The sequence below is a fragment of the Periplaneta americana genome, chromosome 7 (genome assembly GCF_040183065.1).
Source record: "Periplaneta americana isolate PAMFEO1 chromosome 7, P.americana_PAMFEO1_priV1, whole genome shotgun sequence".
In the NCBI taxonomy this organism is placed as follows: Eukaryota; Metazoa; Arthropoda; class Insecta; order Blattodea; family Blattidae; genus Periplaneta; species Periplaneta americana.
This window is the reverse complement of record NC_091123.1, coordinates 72,192,935-72,211,051: the sequence shown is the minus strand read 5'-3', so window position 1 is coordinate 72,211,051 and position 18,117 is coordinate 72,192,935. Positions and strand designations below refer to the sequence as shown.

General features: G+C 33.8%; 1 protein-coding gene across 3 annotated transcripts in view; it reads right to left on the bottom strand.

Annotated features, from left to right (window-relative positions):
• LOC138703195 (chondroadherin-like) overlaps positions 1–7,255 on the bottom strand; it is a 438,940-nt gene extending 431,685 nt beyond the window's left edge. For all 3 annotated transcript variants that reach the window (XM_069830884.1, XM_069830885.1, XM_069830886.1), the window contains exon 1: positions 7,073–7,255. The gene's annotated coding sequence lies outside the window, so the exon portion shown is untranslated. The remainder of the gene's footprint in view (positions 1–7,072) is intronic.
• Between the last annotated feature and the right edge of the window lie 10,862 nt (positions 7,256–18,117).

Genomic DNA, 18,117 nt, shown 5'->3' with positions numbered 1-18,117 from the left:
AAATATAGTTGAAAGAGCATGATATCTAATAAAATAAAAGAGAGAGAACATGGCAAATTTAACAAGCTTATGAGCTATAAGGGAAACGCTTGAACACAGCACAGCAAACTGTCACTACTTTAACTTTGAAAAAAAAAAATATATATATATATATATATATATATATATATATATATATATATATTAATAATTTTTTTAAATCGTAAAAATATTTATGTCATATAGCAGAAGGACTGTGTTTTACTCATACCAATTTTCATTGTTGTACAAGATAAAATAATGGAGGGAAAAAATGTTTAATATTTCCAAAAATTTTAGACCTACTGCTGTAAGCTTTACTTAACCCCTTAATGTACTTGATTCCCACCCCTTCTACTAGTGAACTTCCACCCAAGGCCGCATATGTAGTCAAAGTCGCCTTACGGTCACAGTATACAGTTTTGAGTGAGTGACCTATAGTACGTTCCAGAAATATGCTCGTATTTTCCAGTGAATAAAGTGCGTTCATTATTGAATCATATTTTCGCACAGGTACTGTATCCATTTGGTTACGTCGCTTTCCTGTTTTCAACATCCATTTCTACTGGCCCCTCTGTAAAGGCTAGTGGCTGAGTTGTCTTAGTTCTTTTCTGAAAACATTTTCTGTCAGGAATTGGATGTATACGTAATATTATACAACTGTTTAAAATAACTTAAATAAAAGAGCCTCGTTAAGTAATTAACTGTCACGTAATTTCCCCCCTTTCTACGATCCTGCGACAAAACACTTGGACGGACAGTAGATAGCATGTCTGAGTAATTTTATCTGTGCGAATCGGGCAGAAGTGAAGTGATTACAATATGTAAGTAAGGTTCTCTGTTAAAGAGTAGCTACAGAATTATTATTTCAAGAGGCACAGAATTATGATCCTCTACGTCGACTGATGGTTTACATTATTTCTTTTGGGGTTACTGTAAAACAGTTGTGTTTGTTACTCCTACAACAATAGAAGAATTAAAGAATTACATTCCAGAAACAATGCATTCAATTTCAGAAGACATGCTTAAAAACATTTTCGATAATATGCACAAAAAAGAAGTGAACCCCGTATAGAAATGAATGGCCATCATTTTCAACAATTTGTTTAAATGTCCAGATTTTGATTATTTTTCAATTTAAATGCACTCTCCATATTATATGCTAATATGCTGTAAACAATATATTATACAATACATAATGAATACGTCCGCCTAGATAGTTCGGTTAGTGAATAAAAATACTTATCGTTAATACTGTACTGTGTTTTGAATAAATAGAAACCAAATGAAAATTATCAAACTGAAAATCGTAATAGATCCTAGTTTACGTAAATGGATGCACTACTTTTCTTCCCTCCTATATCCAGAAAAGTGATTTGTTTATATTTTATACTAATATTATCAAACTTCGGTCGTGGAAGGGCGTAACATAGTGTTTGTGGTTCTCAACCGTTAATCCAGAGGTATAGCCAGGTTAATATTACAAATAAAGTGATGACCCGGTATATTTTATCCTTAGGTCTATACCGTTAGCTGAGATGAATTTGTCTCATATCACAGAAAAAAATAAAAGTGGTGCCATCTCACATTTGTTTCAATGAAACGGGTTACTAATGTCTGATTCCGATAAATGACAGAACTAGTTTCAGTATGGAAATTTTAGATTGGACTTGTGGTTCCACATTTTATTGTACTAGAGTTATTGTGTTGTTTACATTTTTCAGTGAGTTTCTTGTGCAGCAAACTTTCTATTGCAACAGGTGTATGAACTTAATTCAGTAAATTAAAAAAGAATAGTATTCAATCATATGACTTATTTTAATGTAAATTATGAAATTATAAATTTACATTATATTTTTAAATTGTTAAAGTTTTCGCCATTCAATATGGCATCTTCAAACATTGATAATTAGAAATGTCTTGTGAAAAATACATTGCATTAAAATTGTAGTGAAGATTTTTGCGTAATATCAAAGTATAGATTGTTGATGTCAATATTAAAAAAAATTAATAAAAAAATAAAATACGGTGAAACACTTAAGTGTACCAATTAAAATCAAAATTTTAAATATGCATATTTAATCGGAATTAAGTTAAGTAACCATATCATATTACGCTAAAATAAATGTACATGAATAGTGTTAATTAAATGAGTAGGCTATATCACTTGTATTACCATATTAAGAATAATTTAAAAGAAATGCAAAGATTGTGCTTGAATGTGTAATGTACATGAAAAATAGTTATGGATTACTATTTAAATGTGTATAATTATTAAATATGCATACTTTTACAAAAAAACAAAATAAGACTAAATTGCAAGCAATCATATCAAAGTCATTTAATTGAACTACGATGTGACTCCTATGTATGGACGAGAAGTTGTTAAAATATGTTGATTGTGTTATTATATATTACAAATCAATTTAATAAATTTATTCAGGGATCGAACCCGTGCCGCCTGCGCCCGGATAGAAGACCAACGTTCTAGAACTTCAGGCGCAGACGGGCAGGATCCAGAATCTCAAGCAGTTAAATTTTATATCAGCATCAGAGAACACCCTAGTTTATTTTTAACTATTGCACATTATAGATGAAATGAGGGAAGGTGGGGATTGTTTCTAGAATGGCAGAGGAAAACGGAAAGACTCCAAGTAAAACCCTTGAAAATATCTGCCTTATTCACACAAATTCCATCAAGAGTATTCCGAGTATTGAACCACAGTTCCCTCAATGTAAAAACCACAGAAGCTACTGTCTAAGATAGCAGCTACATGATGTCGACTTTACAAGAAGAAATAAGGATGTATTACTTGGTTCCAACAAAGTTTTTCTTTATTAATTTAGCTATGGTCAGAGCTTATTCAGGACAGGTAAGCCAACTGCAAGAAGCACTGTGTAGATTTGTTGCTTTATCCACAGTACGACAGTCCATGAAGTGCCAAGACCGACCAGGCGACAGATTGCTCACATCCACATAATTCATCAGAGGTGAACGAACATCCAACCCATATGAAGGTAATGTTTAGTCAGCACGATGATCCATCCCAGCCGTTATAGATAGCTTATGATTAAAGCCCGGATTTCTAAGCACAATCAAACAGTAAAATAAGAAAGCAAATAAGCACGAAAAATGGTAAAAAATAAGCACCAAAATAAGCAAAAACGAATTCACGGAAACATTAAAATAAGTACAAAAAATGGTGAAAATAAGCACCAAAATAAGCAAAAACAAATAGACGGAATAAGATGATAAATTATTTGTTTCGTAGAACTCTTACCATATTGAAGGCTGTTGCAGTATACAAGGAAGATCATCCTGAGATTTTCCTGTGTGAAGCTCCTGCGTCTGTCAGGGAAGAATGATTTTTACAGAGAAAATGTCCTTTCGACATCGCACGACGTCACAGGCGCATGTGGAAAAAAACACAGTTCTTCGGTGAATTCCTCTTCAATACCTGTTTCTTCACCAGAAAGATTTTTTAGAAACCTGACACAGTGTTTTGTAACCGGAATTTTTCTGTAATGCCTGACTGAGTTTGTCGATCGTAATTTTTGCAACCCCATGTGTTTCTAAAGATAATGTTACCGAAATTTCGTATCAGAGAAAGTGAATGTTCCAAGGAATTATTTCGAGCTTCCAACTGCTTCAAAATTTCGCGAATTTTGGAGAAACGGTTATGGATGTACTGAATCTTTTCTTGGATGCCGTTTTTAGCAAAACATTCGTGGGATGTGGCAATGTTGACTGCATCTTCTGCATTTACGAAATTCAAAACATTTTTCATTTCAGTGAAATTTTCTGAGTAGTATGATACAGCATGTAACAACGTATCCCATCGAGTTACACTGGCTGAGGAGGTGAAGACAAATTTTGAAGGAGTTCACGAAATTTTTAAACCCTAATCGGTGACTTTATGAACACTTTCTCCACGTTGAAAACAAGAAGATCCACGTCTTTATACTGCCTAATCGCAGAAGCTTGGTGGGGAATTCCAAGGTTCTCTCCTCATTATAACTACGCAGTATTATTTCACAACATCCTGGGTCATACTCTAGCATTGCTTTCTTACGCATTCGACTGAAGCTAATTTCTTATTAGCCAATAAAAAAAGGGAATCAGTGATAAATAACGGCTAGGAGTGAAATATGCACTTTTAAAATTACAGTTTTGAGGAAAATATGCTGTTTTAATTAAAAATTGTACAATAAGTATGCAAAAACGTTTTCCTGGGAAATAAGAATTTATAAGCATTAACAAACATAGCTAAAACTGCTTATATAGGTGTGTCTTACGAAGTATAACCTTTCTGCTTACCTATAAAAGTGTGGAAAAGAATATGCGTTTTGTTTAGAAATCCGGGCTTTAGTTATGAAACTCAAGTCCGCTAGAGTTCCCCATGTACATCACGATTCTGAATTGGTACCGGTACCATACACTTATCGAAATTTCATAAGAAAGTTTATTTCAACCGTACCGCTAGTCCAACATGACACCTCGGACTACGCACTGCAGAGCGGGACGTGCAACTTTTGAGGGACACTTTGTATTCAATGCGTAAGAAAGACTCGTTCACTTTGCGACATATGAGGGGTTCACAACCAGAGTGGACCAAGTCCATCTGGAATAGTTCTGAGATATTGAGTTAAAGTTCCTGGGTCACGCTTGGCAACCTTCACCTTCCATCGGAAATGCTGCCCTCTGTGGAGTTACAAATGAGTTATGGACTTTGTTTGTTATGGCAATGAATAAATCTAAGTTTTCTTCATCCGAGATTGTATCAATCCACAAACTGATCACTGATGGTCTTGGTTCACTCTGGTTGTGAGCCCCTCATATATTAGTCAACATTTAACATCTCCCCTTTTAATTCGACTATACAAGGGAACTATAGGCCTATTACAGATATTCATTCCAGGTTGAGCTCGCAGTTAAGACTGGAAGAAGGTAAGTATACACCTCCCTCAACTTTGGGAACTTCATTAAACCAGTATCATAACGATATTAAAATATAAATAACGTAATTTTCCTACGAGCTTACACTAATACTGCTCATAGAGTTTACTTAAGAAAAAATATGAAAACTAATTTACATAGAACTGAGATGGTATTCATATTTTTTCATAGAAGCTTTTGAATGTTGGAGTCAATTTTAGTTTTCTGTCATTCCATTCCACCTAAAAAAAATAACATTAGCAAATAAAGGGGTACGCCTGTTAACACAATTCGTAAACTTTTAGTTTTGTAATGTAAGAACGGGCTTATTTAGAGCAAATAGAATAATGTAGTTCTTTTCATAAACTTACAAGTCGTTCTCGCTAATATAGTGGTGGCTATTAAATCCGAAGTCTGTGGCTTCGTACCCAGCTAACAACTACGATTTTAAGTGCTGCCTTCGGAATGGAAATAAGCTGGGGTTTCCATATCAAATTCCTGGCACGTAAAAGAACTCTGTCCAAGCCTGCCAAAACCAGGTCAGAAAAGAAGCAGGGAGAAGAATGACAACCTCGTTATGACATGGATTCATATGATCCGAATGATAGTACTCTGTGAGGACCACTGACAGGGTACGGAAGAACTGTCCGCTTGTGGTTGGTGATTGCCAAAGGCTGAAGAAGATAACCTCTTAACCATCATCTGACCGTTTACGTTGAGGGTTGTGCTGTGAGTTATTGGAGCAAGTATGTCAAAATAATTTATAAATTTACAGTAGTGGTAGTGGTAGTAGTAGTAATAGTAGTAGCTAGTAGTAATAGTAGTAGTAGTAATAGTAGTAGTGGTGATAGAAATAGTAGTAGTAGTAGTAGTAGTAATAGTAGTAGTGATAGTAATAATAGTAGTAATAGCAATAGTAGTAATAGTAATAGTAGTAGTAATAGTAGTAATAGTAACAGTAGCAGTAGTAGTGATAGTAATAGTAGTAGTAGTAGTAGTAATAGTAGTAATAGTAATAGTAATAGTAGTAATAGTAACAGTAGTAGTAGTGATAGTAATAGTAGTAGTAGTAGTAATAGTAGTAGTAATAGTAGTAGTAATAGTAGTAGCAGTAGTAATAGTAGTAGTAGTAGTAATAGTAATAGTATTAGTAGTAATAGTAGTAGTGATATTAATAGTAAAAGTAGCAGTCATAGTAATAGTAATAGTACTAGTAATAGTAGTAGTAGTATGGTCTAATAATAATAGTGATAACAACAACAACAATAATAACAATAATAATAATATAATTTGGACGCTTTTCCCCACACTACAGGCTAGTAGCTCAGCCTGTGACTTATTATGTAACCTCTTTGTTATGCGATGATTGTTGAAGTCCTTGGGATCGTATTGCTGTAAGTACGTGGTTCATTTCTTGGTGTCATCTTATCGATTCAGCTACATCATCCAGATCTGAGTCCGCGTGAACACCAACGCCCCTCCGTTTCTCTGTTGTTACTCTGCAGTCTCCTCAGATCAATGGTATTTGTTCACAATTCAGGCACTATGTCCTGTTGTATCCTATATTGACCTGAAGATAGATGCAGCATAGATACCGCGATTCACCATGACGCCATCTATTCGAGGGAATTACACTCCCTGGTCTGCCTCTACGCACGACCGGTACGCAAATAATTTCACGTATTGTGCATAAAAGCCTAGAGTATTTGAACCGAAGTACTTAGAAGTGCTACATATTCCCGCCCTATATATACCTCTATAGCATAAATGAAGATGATCTTCGTTCACCTTCTCCAAGCATGAGCGCATATACACACATAAACCCAAATTACACACACGTGATCAAAAACTCATTTTCGTATATTTTCTTTTTCACTTCCATATTAGTATCGAGTTAAGTTAGTCTATTTCTAACCGTAATATAGGCAGAGTTTACAAATAGATTTTACTTTAATATTACTGTTAGTGTTAGAATTGAAACCAGATTTAAACTGAAATTCAGTCAGTGAAGATTCAATCTTAAAAATTAATTAACTTAAAGTTTTCTAACACATTTCTCTATAAGCAAATTGTTTGGCATAACATAAAAAAATTAATTTCGGAAAAAAACATACTTACAATGACTGGTATTCCCTTTACATATGTTATACTAAGTCCATCTTCCTTTGTAAACTCCCATTCCTATACATTACAATATCCACATCACTGCACAACTTCGATCTGTTTTCACAAAACCACCTACTTGTATCAGCATATGTTCCCTTCACACAGGCTGCAACGTTGCTGTTCTGTTGTTTATCACTCCCACTTCTGAAAACCATCTTCGTTTTAATGTCCATGCTATTCTCTCTAAATATGTTGGCACAAGTGCTCAAAGAAACCTTGAAATTATTCCAAAATATCTTCCTGCTAGTGAAATGCTTGTCTATTTTAACAAGAGCGCGAAACGGCTGAGGCGAAATTCGTTTCATTCAACTTACTATCATCAATCGGTTTATTCAACACCTTCCTCCAACATTAGGGCTACATTTTTATACGGTCACGCCATGGGCTTACTACTAGACTTTATTAATAATACGATAATATCAATCTTGTATTCCATTCACTCTTCTTTTGTTGGCAATTTTAATAGAGGCACTTTAAACAAACTTTCAACTTCCGTCACTATTTATCAATACCATTACCACCACTATCCAGGCTGCAAAAAGGTCGCTGATATTTAAGTATTTACCACAATCAGTATTTATTTATAAATATGTAACTTTGATTCTCTAGAAATCAATTCACATTACGAGATGTATTTTGCAGCTTTAAAGGGCATACTTATTGGTTCTTTAACCTTTATCGATCCTATAATGACTGGTACTAATGTAAAGTTTCAAGAAATTCCATTAACGTTAATGGTTCGCTAAACATTTCTTTTAATTTATAAATCTGATTTGAATCCTCTAAAAAGTAAACGCACCTTCAGGGAACTGTAAACAAACTACCAGCTTACGAAAATAAAAAACTAAATCTTGGATTCTCTGTATTTATAGGTCATTTGAGTATATGTAATAAAACAATATATTACAATAATTTATAACGTTGTTAGTTTATTGTTAGTAAAATAACATGTACAAAAATAGTCTTAATTCTTCCCTGAAGGAATAAAAATTCATGCTCAGGGAGTTATCTAAACATACATTTAACACAAATAAAGATAATTATTTCACACAAAGTGGGTCAAGGAAACAAATATAGGATTAAATTAACTTTAAAAAACACAATTTCAATTTTAACAATTTCACTCATACAAATACATACACATATTAAACCAATATATATTCTTTAAAAATTAAATTCCTAACGCTATTTTTTAAATTTCTGATACTAAAATTTTCCAAATTTGGGTATTTTTCAGTTATTTTATTATATAACCTTAGACCAAAAGTAGATACCATGGCTAAAAGCTGTGCTTGTGAAACACATCGGTTCCTCTAGTCGTATAAAGTCGGATCTTTTAGTTCCATGATGATACAATTTGATTTTATTGCGATTTTTATGTATGAAGATTAATAAGGCAATATAATACATTTCTCTAATTTTCAGAACATTAAAATCAGTGAACTAAAGTTGTCATAGATGTATACGGAAATTACGTACTTAAGAAAAAATAGATTAACTTGCTTATTACATTAGTATGCACAATAAAATAACTGTACAACTAGAGTTCCTGAATGCTAAGAGTTGAGACATGTGGTAAATTAGGTCTAATTCTGATTGGTTGTATAAAAAATCATTGCTTACTCTAACCCTGACATATTTAACCATCAAATTAATTCACAAGTTCTTACTCTCCTTGTATTCTCCTTGCTCTCTTTGTATTCCCCTTGTTATTGTTGTATTCCACTTATTCTCGTCATTTTCCCCTTGTTCTCATTTTACTCTCTTTATTTCATATCTCGCAATAGCCGCACTTAGTTCTACGTAAAGATACACAGCATAATAAAACCACAGTCTAGTATATACCTACACTCACGAAGCTCAATACGTAGTAGATATGCATCCATAGATAATTGCTAACCACTAGGATTGCTAATATCACCTCATTACAGACAATGCGAAATAGTACCGGCACAGTCTTTTGTTCCTAGCACCCCACAACTCAAGCTTCGGGACTGCATATACTAGACTGTGTTAAAACCATGTACCCAGCGACATGTGATCGCACTCAAACGTAGTTCTGCGTAAAAATTTACGCAATAGTAAAACTATATATTTATTGAGTTTTTAACATTGTCACGGTATAATAAGACAAAATACTTCATAGTGTGCATTTTTCTAGCAGAATAGGATATCGTGATCTGTCATATGGAAAGATTGAAAGACGAAGTGTAGAAATTTTTATAACGGTTAAATGCTCTTGACATATACGAGTACGGATAAAATAGGGCGATCTCGGCTATTTTCGTGACACAGCTAATTTCGTGATATTTCTTTTTAAATTTACCACGAAATTATACTAGCGGCAAATGTAATTTTGATTGTCTAGTATAAATGGCAGAAAATGTACCATAACATGGATTTTGTTGACTGGCTCTTGCAGTGACGTGAGCGGATTTTTTTGGAAATTACTTGAAGATTTGTGAGATCTACAGTTTTGAATTTGTGAGTGAATACACCATCCGATTTCCTTTGTTAAAAGAAGAGTTCTTTGCTGTATTTTGTGGCCCAATTGTTTTCAGTGGTAAGTACCGATATGTATACTTCTTGGTGAAAAACATATGCCTATCAATGCACCGAATATATAACAGGATCTTGTCTTGGGAGGCTTTTTCTTTGCGTTTTTCTCATTGGAGAAGGCCATTATTTTTTCTCTTTAAATTTTTTCTACGCTATAACAACACTCTAGTGGAAGAAATATCAAATACACGGAACATAAAATATTTGTATGTGTATTCATAGCATCTCTGATATATTGTACATGTCGTGAATATTGCAGATGGCAGATAATCAAATGTGGAAAGAAATACATTATAAATGATATGAAAGAGACAATTGATTGTGTCTTAAACAAATGAAAACTGCTGCAGAGAAAGCTCGTCTCTTTCTTGGCAATTTCGACGAGAACTAGAAGGGACCAAAGCAGCACTCACTAAGAATGACATTTCTATCTTCTCAAGTGAGTTAAAAGAGGTACACAACGAAACAGCAACATCTTTAGAAGCCAAACAAAGACGATCTGTCCTTAAAGAAAGCAAAATGATAAGCCTAATGATTTGTGCTCAGAAAATTTTGAGGACGCCGAATATGGTGAAAGATGAATTCAGTACGTCAGTTGTGATCAGTGATTTCATGAAATTATGTCAAGGCCTTTCAAAATACCGAAATAATTTTAATTGTTTGGGTTGTAGGTATAAATATGACTGAGGAATTTACTGAATATGCCTAAATATTTTGAATTTAAGGACTATCATGAAAATACCCTTGTAGTGTCACTAGGCCTAAATTATACCAAACATTCTAGAGTGCTAAAGTTTTCTAAATACCGGAAGCCCAACAGATGAAAGCAAACACAGCTTAACCAGACTAAATTTAACATACGATGACAGTCTCACTAACTCCCGAGACGGATTTCTTGATTCAAGGATCTAGAATTTCAGAAATGGAGCGAGCTTTCTAAAAAAGGGAAGGGAGTTTCCCTTTTCGCGCAACATCCTGGCACAAACCGGTGGATCACTCATCATGAAGGACTGAGCTGCAGTGAACGGAGGGATGCTTATAAAATGGTCGGTAATGTTGCGGCTTACGCGCTATTCCGGGCAGATCCATGGACAGTAACCGTTGTTGCCACTGCTTCAACGAGATAGAAACCCTCGCCCACGTTCTTGGGTCTTGCCCGAATGGTGAGACATTACGCAATGCCAGGCATCACAAAATCAGGTCCGCAATCGCTCAAGCTCTTCACAACAAGGGATATACCACCTATGAAGAAATCCATGGTCTATCGGAAACAGGAAGCTGTCGGCGGGTTGATATATTAGCTTTAACAACACAACAGGGTATATAATAGATCCTACTATCCGCTTCGAATTGAATACAACTCAACCGGAAGATGTCAACAATGAGAAGAATCAAATTTATGGTCCATCTGTTCCTTATTATTTACATATGCATAAGTTACAAACTATTGAAATTATTGGGTTATTAGTGGGTGCTAGAGGCACGATTACAAAAAATTAGTTAATTTCTGCAAAGACTTCAAACTTGAATCATCTTTGGCCAAGACTGTTTCTTTGTTAGTTCTAAAATATTCAATCTATCTTCTGAGAAATCACATATAGGCCTAAAGTAAATTAATAACACAATAATAATAATAATAATAATAATAATAATAATAATATATCTCATGTATTTACGTATTTTAGGGGAAGTTTGTTTACATATATGTATTTTCTGTTTGTAAATACTGTATAAATTTATTTGAGGTAAAAATGATGATATTATGTAATTTCCTAAAACCTAATAATGTACGTACATTAAACACACTATTTTTTATTTGAACCTTATTTTTGCACTAAAAACTTAGTATCACGAAATTAGCCGAGTCTGTCCTATTGTGACATTACACTAACAACATGATGTTTCCGATCTCGTGGTATTTTAATTGTTATGCATTTTATTTATATTTCATTCGGAAAAGATAGAAGTTTCATTTTTAGATTATATTATATTGTGTATATTTCTCACTAAATCAATACTTTTGACGAAAAATGAAAACCATGAATAATTTTTCAAACAATACTGACAACCATTTCGTTAGGTCTATTAGTAGTATCTAAATTCATCATCATCATCATCATCATCATCATCATGGTTGGATCCTACTTGCAGTCCGTTCCGTCTGCAAAAGTTTAAAGTTGTTTTTACCAGCATTTCTTTGGTATTTCCACTCGTCTGGTTCCTATGGCTTGATTATGAAATATTATTAATAATAATAATAATAATAATAATAATAATAATAATAATAATAATAATAGGTATCAAATGTTTCATAATCTACTTAATTTTAATGCATTTTCCCCACCAAGAAACAGCGGAATTAAGTAGTAACAAATCGCGAATGCAACTTGATACGTTAGTAATGTCACCTGCTGTCTTGTTCAGCAGACATCAATCAGTAATTACACTGATACAGATTATCAATACGATTATTGCTAATTAATAATGTTCTACTACATTGAATGCAGTCAACCGTATAGGAAACAGAGGGGAATACCAAAGGAATTCGATTTAATGGCCTCAAGCTATTTGACTACAAATCTGGAGTAGTTTGTGGACTGCAGCGTGTGTACTGGTGAGCTAGTGTGATCATTTTCACAATAATCCATCACGCTCTGGCTGAGATATTACGCATTTTCTGACGTGTTGCCTCAGAGTGCCAAATCTGGTGTATTACTCCACTCAAGTTCCCAACTGAACAAGTAATTGCCTGATTAAACACCATATACATCAGGTTAATTAGCTGCCAGCCCCAATACAGACAGTGCCGCAATATCATCACACCACATTCTGTATAAATTGAGGGCAGACCATACTCCAGTTAACGGCGATGTAATAAACGACATACTAACTTCGTAACTTGTAGGCCTACTTTTATGAGAGGTGAAAGGAATTTCCAACTTGGAAATGGTATACAGAATTTTGCATTAGAACACACACAATACAAGAAGACAGTTCTCTAAGGTGAGAATAAATTGATGGAATTCTGTAACAAATACAATCTATAACATTAACAGAAGAGAATATTATTGTAGACATTGAAAATATACATATCCTGTAAAAACTATGTGATATGAAAATGCAGATAATGTGTGAAGAGAGTAAAGGTGCTGTTATACATACTGATTCACAAAACGATACTTCTAAGACAGGAGTAGAGAAGATGCTGTAATAAAATTGTACAAAACAATGCCTGTGCTAAAATCATTATGCCAATGAAGTTTTGGCAATAAATACAAAATAAAAAGGACAAGATCAGATTCAAAGCATATTGATTGAATATTTAAGAACTGTAAAATGATACAGGAAAATAAATAATGAATGAGGTCTCAGAAAAGATAAATAATGATAATGATAATAATAATAATAATAATAATAATAATAATAATAATAATAATAAGTAGCAATGGAACAAACGCTTTCGGTATATACTGATATAAATAAGTTTTCCTTAATAAGTTAATATAAGAAAATAATTTATCAAGGACAGCCATGATATTATTTTTATAAAGATAATACGTCAGTATATACTCAAACCGTTTGTTCTATTACTTTATTATTATTACTTACTTATTTACTTACTTACTGTCGTTTAAGGAACCCGGAGGTTCATTTCCGCCCTCACATAAGCCCGCTATTGGTCCCTATCCTGAGCAAGATGAATCCAGTCTCTATCATCATATCCCACCTCCTTCAAATCCATTTTAATATTATCTTCCATCTACGTCTCTGCCTCCCCAAAGGTCTTTTTCCCTCCGGCCTCCCAACTAACACTCTAAATGCATTTCTTGATTCGCCCATATGTGCTACATGCTCTGCCCATCTAAAACGTCTGGATTTAATGTTTCTAATTACGTCAAGTGAAGAATACAATGCTTGCAGTTACTTTATTATTATTATTATTATTATTATTATTATTATTATTATTATTATTACTATTATCATTATCATTAACGTTATTATTATTATTACTCCATATTATTATTTGTCTTTTCTAGGACCTGATTCATTATCTACTTTTCTGTATCATTTTATATGATGATTCAATACTCAAGCTATTAATGTTAACAAGCTGAAAGTGTCTTTATTTATTCAATTATGTGTCTGTCATTTTCAAACTCGTATTTTCTCAATTATTTAAAAAGGCCATGGTTTCTCATGTATTCTGAACAGTGTATATCTAGATCCATCTCTAATATTTAATGGTACTCGTTTAAAAGCGATTCAACATGCAATGTCGTAATATTACAAGGGCAATAAATGTTTAACTACCATAAAACGTACATATAAAGTGTAGTGTATAGATTAAAAGTCTTTATTTTGTGATCATTCTGCATAGTATGTGTTATTGCCCTTCCCTTATCGTTTTAAACTTATTGTGAGTTATTCAATTGTTTAGCTTCGTTACATAACCTATTGGATATCTCTGTTATTGGGCAGTTATTATTAACAGTTGAAATGGGCGCATCGCTGAATCTTACTCTTACATTACGAAGGTTTTTTTTATAAAATCATCTTCCTTAAAGTCGTATTTACGTCAAAAATAATAAAACAGCGATGATTCGTAACCACATGTATACCAATACATTTTTATAATCAAATTCTATAAGTATTTAAAATATTAATTAAATTGTAGACTGCTCAAAGAAACGTTTATACATAGAATAACCTTAAATATTTACGAAATATCGAATAAAACTTTGTCTTTTTCCGAAGAAGATAATCATATCCGTTTCCTCAGAGTTTCTCCAATTGTAAGGTAAAGTTGCCTATTTCCGTGATACCCTTAATCCCTGATACTTTTTAAAATTGAATGTCAGTCAAAGCTTTGCTGTTCGACCATAGCGCCAGACATCTTTCTCTAAAGATTGCATCTTTCGCATATTTTTGAGACATCGGTGAACTGCATATCAAAATACCCAATCCCGTGACATTCAGTGAAAAAAGCGTATCACGGAATTAGGAGTATCACGGAATTAGGCAACTTTACCCTATAGTCATGATAACTTCAAGCCTACTTTTTAAAATTAACTTTCATTAGCTTTCTCATCAGACATAACTTTGCATCTGCAAGTATTGAAGAATGAATAGTCTTATCCTTAAGTATAGTCTATTCTCATTCTGTTGCATGAAAGATTCCATCTTAAAAATGTAGGCCTACTTGTTTGATGTAAATTTGGAATACCTCGAGAGACATTTCTCATCCCTGGCGTGACCCTTTTTCATTTTAAATTGTTATTTTCCCACCTTATTTCAGTAGTTTTGACGGCGCAGATAAGTGGTTGTTCACCGCTGTGGAGTAACGGTTAGCATGCCTGATCGTGAAACGAGCGTGTCCGGGCTGAAATCCTGGTTGCGACAAGTTACCTGGTTGAGTTTTTTCCAAGGTTTTCCCTCGACCCACTAAACAGCATACATTCTGATGGGGGCAGATCAAAAAGTTAATTTTTTTTCTTCCACCATGTTAATAATGTCAAAAGAAGTGCTTATACAAATTTTGGTCAGAAAGTTTGCTTGTAAGAGCAAATGCTGGATAACTTTCGGTGTTGGACCCCATGCTCATCACGATGACATTATCATCTTCATCTCATTCTGACGCTAGATAACCATAGCAGTTGATAAATCGTCGTAAAATAAACACTTAAAAAAAGAAAAAAAACAGTTTATATATATATATATATATATATATATACACATATATATTTCCATTTTTTCACTAGATTTCATAATTTTATTGTCTTATGCGGACCGAACAATAGCTCTCCTCCAAGTTCACAAAAGTCAAATACATATTTTGTCCTTTTGCTACTTGAAATAATCAACTTAAATACGTTATCTACGTAAATATTAATTATTTGGTCCCATAGAATTATCTCTTATGGTTACGAATTAGTCGTTCCTTGTGTAATGACAACTGACTTAATATAAAGAGCGTTCATTTCAGAACTACCCAGTCTAAATAACTATAAAATTTAAATTGAATTTAATTAAACAAAGAACACTTCAATTTAGATATTGAGAGGGAAGTTTAAAACCAGTGTTAACTAATTATTAAGTTTTACCCCCTCACCCTCAGCCACTCTCACTTTGAAATTTCAAAGGACACCCGTATCTTGTGATACTTAAATTTGAAAGAATATTCAATTGTTTGTACATTTCAATCATTTGTTTTCTCATCTTTTGTTTTCTATTGTCGCCTGACAACCTGTATTGTTGTTATTGTCAGTTGATTGTAGGATGAAAACACAGTTTATTTTGTGTAATTTCCTAAATGTAATCAATACGGATGACTTCTGTTCTCTCTTGAAGGGTATATACCATTTTGAAATAATTTAATACACAAACACAACTATTACATGAAATGCTCAATAGTCTCCTTTGTAGCTTTATTCTCTTCAGCTCTAATCAACAATAACAATCCAGGTTGCCAGACGATGACAGAAAACAAAAGATGCGAAAACAAATAAATGAGGTGTATAAACAATTGAATACTCTTTAAAATTTAAGTATTACAAGATAGGGGTGCCTTTTGAAATTTGAAAGTGCGGGTGGCTAGGAGTAAAAGGGTGAAAAGTAATATGCAATTAAGACTGGTTTTAAACTTTCCCCTTAATATCTAAATTGATGTGTTTTTGTTCAATTAAATCCTATTTAAATTATATAGCCTAGTTATTTAGTCTAAGAACATTTGAAATGAACACTCTGTATGTGTGTCAATATGTGTATCTCAAACATGGTGTACGGCTACTAAGGGAAAGTATCAAAGGAGAGAGATTGAATCCGGTGCTGGTGATTGAATCTCGGCGTAACTCAGTGGTTAGAGCGCCTAGTGCGTAGAACTGGAGGTCCCGGTTCGATTCACGGCGCCGAAGCGAATTTTTCGCCATTAACCAATTAAATACATTAATTTATACATGTCATTTCCGGCAATAGAAATAACCGACAGAAACACATAACAATAATTATTAATATCTTTGGATTAATATCTTTGGTAAATTGGAATTCGTTACCTGCTAGCATCAGGGACTGTCGAAGTAAAATTGAATTCAAACGCAAACTTACTAGACACTTGGTCAGTAATTGAGACTCGTTCAGACATGGTTTCTTGTAAATAGTTCTCTTAATCCATCACAAAATATTTCAATATTCGGTAATTTCATCATTATAGAATTTTGTTATTCTAGGTTTAATTTGTAATTCAGTAAATACAAAAATATTCTTTGTTCTTAACTTCTATGATAAAATGTCTAGCTTTCATTAATCAGGTAATCTTTTCGTACTTTAATTTTTATTGTAATTGTAATTGTAAATTTAATATTAATTGTAATTTTATTGTTCATATTATAGTTGTAATCCCCTGGTAGAGGGGCAGAGAAGGCGTGACGGCCTTACCTCTACCAGGTTAAATAAACTACTACTACTGCTGCTGCTGCTGCTGCTGCTGCTACTACTACTACTACAGTAGATCTACTGTTTCATCAAGCGTATTTAATATTTAAACATAAATACAGAATTTTTTTTAGGCAATTCTCCTCAAGAGAAGCATTTCTTACACTTGTTCTCATTAGGTACTCTAAAAAGTGGCATAATACAGAATGGAAATAGTAGAAGAAACTCTGACTGCGTATTTTTATATTGTCTGAAATATTTATTCAGCTCTTTTGTCAGCCTGCGACCGTTTTGTGTTTTATTAGACCGACATCTCTATTGGCTTTTCTAGGAACTTCCTCTCAGTTCATAACTTCCTTTCAGATACTAATGGCGCCCACATTCTCAGGTCTATAAACCGCCTTTGTGAAGAATTGGAGGGCCTCGCACGCAGCTGTAAAGATTCTTTTGACGAGAAGGTCTGTGTTACAAGGAAGATTTAATTCCACATCGCAGCGTACAACAGTTTTTATATCGAAACGGCGACATTCGAGGTGACAATTAAGCACGGGGACTACAAAAGAAATAGAGATGGGAACAAAGAAACACTCAAACCTTCATTCTTGCAACTGTCTCCGGCGTCTCGTTTATTTTTGGCTATCTCTGGAAGGAGCCACGCGCTGTACGCCAAGCAAGCTTCTCCCATCAGCCGGCGTGCAGGTACGCTGAATAATGCATGCCCAGTGTGCAGCTACAGTTCTCACCCTGCGGACCGCGATGTACTCGCTCACACTCTCTCGTGGTTCTCAGACCTGCTTTATACTGGCCGATTGGTCGTACTTTTACACTTAGGTATGGCATGCTTTTATAGTGAACTAGCCGTACCCGTGCGCTCCGCTGCACCCGTTAGAAATAAATATAAAGTAATTACATAATTAAAATAGGACATTTGATCCAGGGAACATTCGTGTTTCATAGAAGGATAAATCGTTTAATATGTTACTTAATTTAAATTGTATTTAAATAATTAA